The sequence below is a fragment of the Rhineura floridana genome, chromosome 2, assembly GCF_030035675.1.
Source record: "Rhineura floridana isolate rRhiFlo1 chromosome 2, rRhiFlo1.hap2, whole genome shotgun sequence".
Classification (NCBI taxonomy): Eukaryota; Metazoa; Chordata; class Lepidosauria; order Squamata; family Rhineuridae; genus Rhineura; species Rhineura floridana.
Window position 1 is genome coordinate 66,545,671 of NC_084481.1, and position 7,231 is coordinate 66,552,901.

The following is a 7,231-nucleotide window of genomic DNA, read 5'->3' on the forward strand; positions in this document are numbered from 1 at the left end:
ATGGTGGCCACCTGCCATGGTTCACAAACTTCCTACTATCCAAAAGTGCCATGCCACCACTCATTGAGTAAACATATCCAAGAGCAGGAAGTGAATGTGTAGTGGCGGAGGCAGCAAGTAGAGCAGGGCAGAATACCAATAGCATCAGAGTGAGCAAGGTTGGTGATTAACCCTTCTGAATACTGGAGCTCACAACCGGTGCCTGACCATGCCAGCCTCAGATGTCAGGCCTGATAGATGTGTTTAAGATTGAGGTCTTGGAGCAGGCAGTACTGAGCACATTGTAGCATTCTTACATAGGGCTGGAATATTAAACTTCCCTCTGCTCCTAAGAGATATTTTAATAACTCTGTAGCAGCTATTAAAATGTGATTACAATTGCATGATGGGAGCAAGCAGGGTGCACTGAATGGCTCTATCTCCACTGTCTCATTCCTTTCACTGCTTTCCACATGTTGGAGAGGAAGGCCTGATGTGCTCTCTATGTGTAAGCTCCCCAAGTTATTTAGAATTCTGATTTCTTATGAAAGGCCTGTAGTATCAGGGTACCTAAAGGGTTAGAGTTCTCACAGGATTATTCCAAGTCCCTTCCCAATTAAAAATGAGTCTATAGCCCTTTTACTTATGTATATATATGGAAAAGCAGGCAGGCAATATTATGCCCGGTTTCTCACTAAGACATAAACCTGTTCCCACCTTCCAACATAGTAGCAAATGAATGCAAAGACTCTGACAATAAATCGGTGCTTATTTTTAAGTTGTAAACACTAAATTATTGTTTTATTACAGTTTAATGCAAATAACTTTAAACATCTTTGCTCACATGTTGATGTTCTGGTTGTTGTCGTCCATTGATTTCAGCCCTTCCTTCCAGTGCACCCTTAGATCTCTTCTGCACAAGACTTCTGTCTACTTGCCTGGAATATATAACCTCCAGACTGCCAAATAGATGCTCAGCTACTGACAGTGACCCCAGATCAGCTTTGTTTGCTACATATGCGATGAAGGTGGTTTATTTTTTTTAAGCTGCATTACACTAGTCACAGTAAAATGCATTTATTCCAGGGACCTAAATGTTTTTATTTATATATGGAATCCACTAGTAACTTCCAGTACTTTAGCTGTAACAGCAAGTGCCTTTTTAAAAAGGAAAAGGGGAAAAAAAGAGAGACAACATCACCATGGGAAATAAAATGGATTTCTTCACAGAAGCAAATGTAATAATATATAGTGCAGCATCAATTAGTATATCCATGAGAAATAAATGTAGTGCATCAAAAAGCAGTTTACAGGGAGCTAGTTGCTGATACTTTTTACATATTTGCTATTAATATTGTATATTTGCCCATCCAGGCAGGCCAAGAATGGATATGAATAAGTTGAAACTTGTCCATTACTCCCCACTCTGATGTTTACTAGAACCCACGTCAACAAGTGTTTATCAGGCGTGTGCATAAACCACAAGATTTGCCCTGTATCTGTGTTTTTTTAAAAAAATCTGATCTGTTTCTGGGTCACTCTTTGTTCTATCCACTTTGATCTGTAATTGAAATCCTAAACTGCTCTGGTTAAATTAAGCTGTATGTTTCTCCCATTCTCAGTAATGGGGGATCTAAAAATAGCTATAACATGTTCCTCTTTGGGCCAAAGTGGATGAAATTTACAGGCATGAGCCCCTCTACAGTGGAGTAATCCTGCCAAATTGCAGACAAATAGGTTAAGAGCTTTTTGAGGGGGAAGTAAAAGGGATTCACTTCCTTTCACAATACCTTACGGAGGAGGAGCGAGTTTTGTCTCTTACGCTTTCTCACTTTGAAATAATTAAGATGTGGCCAAATGTTTGTATTCTTGCTTGTACAATTTTTAAAAAAACTGCAACTTTACAAAAGCCTTATTTGTGTTCTCCAATAAGCCTTACAGACCTCTGATAGATCTTACAGCATGAGGATGTCTACAATGCTACCTGAGGAGTTCTGAAGAGCCTAGTTTATTTTCTTAAAGCAGAGCAATACAAGATTAAAAAAACCTTAGATGAAGCTTTTAACTTTAAAAAAGTCCTCCACTGCTGTGCTTTAACAAAAATAAAAATCCAGAGTTCTTCAGCTTGGGCAGGTTCACTTCTTGAAAAGAAGAAATGGCTATAGGAAAACACAGAGCTATAAGGGACAGAAAAAGACAGAAAAACAGAGTGACACAAGGCTTTGTGAAGGGGGAAAGTTATTGACATCACACTTTGACTCAGAAAGAAGGAAAGATTCCCAAACCATCCTGTTTCACCTCATTATTTCTCTGGACAGGCCAGCCTACAAAAAATAAGAACCCCTCCCATATAAATATAAAACATAACCACAAAATCAAAAACTGCACAAATACAATAGTAACAAAACTCACCATACTCTCAAGTTAAAAACCCAGATTTAAAAAATGAAGAGCCCAGCCCTTACCAATTATTTAAAAGGCCTGCATGAAAAGCCTCACCTGAAAAGACCACAAAGGTGGTGCCAGGCAGGTCTTGTTTGAAAGTCTTTTTCATCACTGGGGTAGCACCGCCAAAAAGGCCTTATCCCTAGTGGCCACCTGCCACACTTCATTAAGTAGTAGCATTGAACACAGAGCCTTGAAAGATGATCTTAAGGTTTGGTAGGGTACCTATGAGAGAAGACAGGCTTTCAGACAATTTGGTCTCAAGCTATTTAGGGCTTTAACAGTTAAAAACATCACTTTAAATTGGGCCTGGAAACAAGTGCAGCTGACAAATCACATACATTTGAACACGGAGAACAAACAGGAGTTTGACAAAGGAGCTGTAGCGAGGAAAGGAAAAAGGCCAAGAGGGCTCTGAAGCCGTGTGTTCTGAAGGGCTCCATAGCAGCTTGATTGGAAGAGGTGTGGCCTAATAGCTATTGGCTGAAGGGTGTGGCCTGAGAACTGCTGAGGGCAACAAGCAGCAGCTGTTTTGCTGGGACTTTCATTATGTTTCCTGACTCCTGATAGAGCAGAGCAGAGGGAGCTGTCTCAGTTGGTCTACAGGTGAGGAGATATAAACAAGCCAGCTTTCAGAGAGAGAGCGAACAGGAGTTTGACAGGGGAGGTCCCTAAAAATAAACCAAACAAATTACTAATTTTCCTTGTACAGCGCACCACATACCTGTGGGACTCTCAAGTTTACCCTGAAGTAGGACAGCACAAAGCACAGGCCACTCCAAAACAAGTAGTCAGAAAGAAACGAAAGGTAGAAGAGAGTATGAATGGGAAGGATACTTCAGTGGTTGTGACCTGCAAGGTGTGTGCCATGTTTGTTTTCTTGCCTGAGAACAACATGGCATACATGTGCAACAAGTGCAAGCTCATGGCACTGTTGGAAGAAAAAGTGAGAGGCCTGGAACGGCAGGTGGCCACACTGAGGACTATAAGAGAAGATGAAGAGTTCTTAGACAGAATGCTGGAACAGCAGCAGCAAAGAGAAGCGGAGGTGGAAGAGCAACAGCATGTGGTAGCAGAAGAGGAGACTGCTTTGGAGAGGAACAACAAAGTGGAGGAAACTCCGTGGGAAAGGGTGACAGTTAGGAGCAGAAGAGCTAGAAGACACCCTTCACCAGTGGAGCTAAGGAACCGCTTTCAATCACTAGAGGATGAGACTGGAGGACAGCCTGTGGTGGAAGAATTGCAGGAGACCCCATGCGACAACAAGCAAGAGGCTGAAGCTCAATCAAACAGGGACAATGAAACCATGCCCCACAACAAGAAGAGACTAGTAGTGGGAGACTCCCTACTGCATGGGATTGAAACCCAAGTATGCCGAGAACATCCGTGGACTCACCAGGTATGCTGTCTACCAGGAGGATGGATTAGAGATGTGACGGAAGGGTTGCCATCACTCATCAAGCCCACTGACAGGTATCCCTTTCTTCTCATCCATGTGGGAACAAATGATACTGCCAAACAAAGCTATGAAGAAATCACATAAGACTTTGAAGATCTGGGAAGGAAACTCAAGGACTTTGCGTCCCAGATAGTTTTTTCATCCATCCTCCCAGTACTTTAAGTACTTAGAAGAGGAGTGGAAAGGGAAAGGAAAATACTCCATGTGAATGAATGGCTATGAAGGTGGTGCCCACGTGAGAGATTTGGATTCCTGGAACATGGATTGCTGGCAAGTGATGGGTTGCATCTCACAAGGACTGTGAATAATGTGTTTGGGCACAGCATGGAGAAATTCATCAGGAGGGCTTTAAACTGAATCCTAAGGGGGAGGGAGACGTAAACGGGGTGGTAACAACTGATGAAGGCTTGTGCACAGTAATGGGAACAGAGAGATCGGCTGTAGTAGGGCCCAGTAACAGTCCTCAGAAAAACGTAGTAAGGAAGCCAAGCCACAAATCACATGGTCTTCAATGTTTGTATACTAATGCGCAGAGCATGGGAAACAAGCAGGATGAACTTGAACTCTTAATACAGGATGGTAATTAAGACTTGATAAACTGAAACCTGGTGGGATGATTCCCATGACTGGAATACAGCAATTGAAGGATATAGCTGTTCAAAAAGAACAGAAGGAATAAAAAGGGAGGTGGAGTTGCACTATATGTTAAAAATATATATCCCTGCACAGAAATACAGGAAGATAAGCTTGGTAGCTCCATCAAGAGTATCTGGATTAAAATTAATGGGGCAAGTAATAAAAGGAATGTGGTGCTTGGAGTCTACTACCGACCACCCAATCAAGGAGAAGATAAGAATGTAACTTTTGAAAAGCAAATTGCCAATGTTTCAAGGAGGCATGATGTAGTAGTAATTTGGGGATTTCCATTATCCCGATATCGGTTGGGAGACAAATTCTGCCAAACACGGCCCCTCGAAGACATTTCTGACTTGCATTGGAGATAACTTTCTCCTACAGAAAGTGGAGGAAGCAACCAGAGGATCAGCTATCTTGGACTTGATTCTAACCAATAGAGATGATTTGGTGGATGAAGTGGCAGTTATGGGAACTCTGAGGGAAAGTGACCACACCATACTTGAATGCTTGATTTTAACAGAAGCAAAAGCTGAGAGTAGCCATACGCACACCCTGGACTTCAGGAAATGTGATTTTAATAAACTCAGAACAATTGTAAGTACGGTCCCATGGCAAGCGAGCCTAATGAGAAAAGGAGTCCAAGATGGGTGGGAGTTTCTAAAAAAGGAAATTCTAAAAGTGCAATGGCAATCAATTCCAACAAGGGAAAAGGAGGGGGAACAGCAGAAGAAGCCAATGTGGCTTCACAAAAAGCTTAGAGATGACCTGAAAACAAAAAAGAACACATACAGGAAGTGGAAAGGCGGCCAGGCCACAAGGGAAGAGCACAGGCAGGTATCACAAAATTGCCGGGATGGTGTCAGGAAAGCTAAAGCTGAGAATGAGCTGAGGCTAGAAAGGGATGCTAAAAGCAACAAAAAAGCTTTCTTCAGGTATGTCCATAGTAAAAGACAGAGAAAGGAAATAGTGGCACAGCTACTCAATGAGGATGGCAAAATGACAAAGAAAGGCAGAAGTGCTCAATTCCTACTTTATTTATTTATTTATATTTATTTATTTGATATATTTTTATACCGCCCCACTAGCATAGCTCTCTGGGTGGTGTACAGCAAAAATACAAAATACATACAATAAGAATCCATAATAATACAACAAAAACACATATAGAATAATGAAAATCTAAAATCAATTACAGGAAATTTAAACTAGATAAGATTAAAATTAGATTAAAATGCCTTGGAAAAGAGGAAAGTTTTAACTTATTTATTTATTTATTTTATTTAATTAAGCTTATATACCGCCCGACTAGCAACAGCTCTCTGGGCGGTGAACATTAAAAATACAATAAAAATAACACAAAACTGTACACAAAACTGTACAGTCTAAAATCAAAATATAATAATTTAGAATTAACAGGAATTAAAATGCCTCAGAGAAGAGAAGGGTTTTAACCTGGCGCCGAAAAGATGATAGTGTCGGTGCCAGGCGCACCTCCTCGGGGAGACCATTCCATAGTTCGGGGGCCACCACTGAGAAGGCCCTAGATCTTGTCACCACTCTCCGGGCTTCCCTATGAGTCGGAACCCGGAGGAGAGCCTTTGTAGTAGACCGTAGTGTACGGGCCGGTTCACATCGGGAGAGGCGTTCCGACAGATATCATGGTCCCGCGCCGTATAAGGCTTTATAGGTAAGTACCAACACTTTGAATCTGGCCCGGAAGCATATTGGAAGCCAGTGCAAATGGGCTAGCACAGGTGTTATATGCTCAGACCGCTTAGTTCTTGTTAGCAGTCTGGCCACCGCATTTTGCACTAGCTGTAGCTTCCGAATCGTCTTCAAAGGTAGCCCTACGTAAAGCGCATTGCAGTAGTCCAGACACGAGGTTACCATAGCATGTACCACTGATGAGAGGTCCTCCTTACTCAGATAGGGACGTAGCTGGGCTACCAACCGAAGTTGGTAGAATGCATTCCGGGCCACCGAGGCTACATGAGCCTCAAGTGTGAGGGAAGAGTCTAAGATGACTCCCAGACTACGCACCTGTTCCTTTAGGGGGAGTGTAACCCCATCCAGGACAGGGTATATATCCACTATCCGATCAGAGAAACCATCCACCAACAGCATCTCAGTCTTGTCAGGATTGAGTCTCAGTTTGTTAGTTCTCATCCAGTCCATTGTCGCAGCCAGGCAACGGTTCAGCACGTTGACTGCCTCACCTGAAGAAGATGTAAAGGAGAAGTAGAGCTGCGTGTCGTACTTGGCGCCGAAAAGAAAGCAGCGTCGGCGCCAAGCGCACCTCATCGGGGAGACTGTTCCACAATTCGGGGGCCACCACTGAGAAGGCCCTAGTTCTTGTTACCACCCTCCGAGCTTCTCTCTGAGTCGGAACTCAGAGGAGGGCCTTCGATGTAGAACGTAGTGTACGGACAGGTTCATATCGGGAGAGGCGTTCCAGTAGACTTTGGCTCAGTCTTCTCCCAAAAAAGAGTCTATGACCCTCCCGGGAAACATGAAGTAGAAAGGGCAGGATTGGAACTTGAGATTGATAGACAAATGGTCAAGGAATACCTAATCACTTTGAATGAGTTCAAATTGGCAGGGCCCGATAAACTGCATCCTAGAGTATTGAAGGAACTGGCTGAAGAACTCTCAGAAATGCTGTCTATTATCTTTGCGAAATCATGGAGGACTGGTGAAGTGCCGGATGACTGG

At 42.9% G+C, this 7,231-nt stretch overlaps 1 long non-coding RNA gene across 1 annotated transcript; it reads right to left on the reverse strand.

Moving 5' to 3' along the window:
- Positions 1-836: 836 nt before the first annotated feature.
- LOC133378164 (uncharacterized) lies at positions 837-2,838 on the reverse strand. The gene is made up of 3 exons (XR_009760891.1): positions 2,766-2,838; positions 2,479-2,649; positions 837-1,137 (listed from the first exon to the last, which is right to left on the reverse strand). It is a non-coding gene; the product is annotated as an uncharacterized LOC133378164 (long non-coding RNA).
- Between the last annotated feature and the right edge of the window lie 4,393 nt (positions 2,839-7,231).